Raw genomic sequence first — 2,340 nt, 5'->3', positions numbered from 1 at the left:
CATAACGCGCCAGCAGAACGAGTTCTGGGTATAATATGCCTACAACTTGAGTACTTTCGATTGATTGTTTCATTGATTGATTTATGAGGTTAACGTCCCAAAATGACTTTTGCTATGAGGGACGTCGTAGCAGAGGTCTCCGGAAATTTCGACCACCTGGGGATTTTTAACGTGCACTGACATCGCACAGCACACGGTCCTCAAGAATTTTGCCTCCTTCGTAATTTGATCGCCGCAGACGGGAACGAACCCGCCTCTTTCGGGTCAGCAGCCGAGTGCCGTAACCACTGAGCCACCGCTGCGGCTGCTTGAGGACTATCGCTGAGTCACAAATGGTATATGTGCTTATGATGGCAATGGCCGAGATGAAGATGCTCTGATTACGTTAACGCCACTAACATAAGGTATTGATGTCTCCCATACTCCCTTTATATAATTCCCCAACTTAAGGCCTTTATGAGGGAGTAAATTTTGATGATCATTAATGCGCAAGCACTTTGCGTTTTATTGACTGAAAAAATCCTGCCCGATTCACAACAGTATTAGTTTTACCAGCAAACTCGAATCACATGAGGAGCACTTATCTTTTAAGCGCACTGGATTTTTATGCCTCCTATATCTTTTTTCGATTCTATCACGGCGCCGACCTGGCACCGCTCTGGTTAAACCCGCCATGCGGCGAGAGCGGCAGCTAACTAGCAAGGTTAGACTCCTCCTAGCACTGATCCTCACCTATTATAAGTAACTGCAACAAAAAAAAGCACTTCATGGAGTATTTTTTTTATAATAAAAATAGTGTTGTGTTGCGTTATAAATTATATAGCGTAGCAGTGAGGCATGTTTATGCAAGAAGGGACGCAATGCCTTTAGCTTGTATCCTAAAAACAGGTTAGTTTTCTGAGAGAAAGACGCAGAGGTTGACATGAGGGATCTTCAGAGAGCTTTAGACAACTTATTGAGGAATGCCGTATCTCCACGCGTAGCTCCGGGATGTGGAGCAAGGTGGGGCGCCACTGGCCCCAGAGCCTGCGCTCAGGCACACGTTAATTCGATATACCTTTACGTAAGGCTAAAGCTCTCTACGGTCTGACCTCCTGACCTGCGCTGATGAAGAGAAAAAAATTAGCCGTGGTTTAAACTTGATGAGATGCGAAAGCTACCTTTGCATGGCTACGTTCACAAACGCACCACACACTGCCGAACAGATTGCCTGTAAAGCGTCGGTGAAATGCCCGATGGGGCAGTTGCCAACTGCCATGGTGGGCACATCGTGATGACGTCAGTATATCGCATGACCTTCCACGTGACATCACGTGACAGCTCCTTGCACGGTGGGCAGAGTGTGATGACGTCAGTAGGTCGCATGACCTGCCACGTGACACCTGTCACATGACTGCACTGACGCCGCCCTCTTGAAAACCTAGCCTTGTGAAGCTTTCGCTTAAGAAAGAGCATTTTTATGGGGGTTATGATGGCGGCATAACACAGCTGCGAATATTTAGATGGACACCAGGAGCGCGCCTAATAAAAACCATGAGTCTAGAGCCGTGTTGCGCATATAGTCAGAAAGCGCCACCGCCGCCTGGAGCGATTTCTAAGTCTCCAACCAAGCGCCCAATACTCGGTGCTCTGAGAGCGGCCTGCTGTCGAAACGCGCAAATAAAGCGGCCAACGCCAGAGTGTCGCACGTGTGTACGGCTGTACCGCGATGACATATGACCCACGTTCTACTAAAGACTACAAAAGCAGTCGAAGACCCTGCGAGTCCACATAAATGCAGATCCCACAGCGTGAAATCGGCACCAAATCACATTTCATGTAGGAGGGTTCTCTCCTTCTGCTGAATGCTAAGAAAGTGTAGTGCCTGCATTTGACCATGCAGTTATGCTTGTTATAAAACGTGAATTTTTATTTTTTTGAAATCACAGAAGAAGCAGTCAGGTTCCAAAGCATTTCACATGTGCTTTCTGCACTAACATTTGAGAATTCCAAGTAGCCCAGACGTACGACGGAAGAGACTGGGCTGCTACACGGGCCGAGCGCACTCTCTTAGTACAAGTTTGAGCACAACGGTAAACGAACGCTGTGAAACATAAACCGAATGGCGGTAAGTGCTCCAGGCGCCAAGACGGCTACAGGTTTTACAAAGATATATAATTTATACACCGCCAGAAACGCAGCCACGTTACGGGGCGCCACCTGCAGCGGAGCAATGTGTAGCATGCATGGATTGCAATGGCTGACAGTTTTTGTTCGTCTCAGTCGAAGAGAATAGGTTGGCCGACTTCTGTTAGACAAAGGTCACCATAAGCTTCCGCTGAAACTTGACGCTCACATAAA

The sequence above is a fragment of the Amblyomma americanum genome, chromosome 6, assembly GCF_052857255.1.
Source record: "Amblyomma americanum isolate KBUSLIRL-KWMA chromosome 6, ASM5285725v1, whole genome shotgun sequence".
Lineage (NCBI taxonomy): Eukaryota > Metazoa > Arthropoda > Arachnida > Ixodida > Ixodidae > Amblyomma > Amblyomma americanum.
This window is presented reverse-complemented; position numbering follows the sequence as displayed.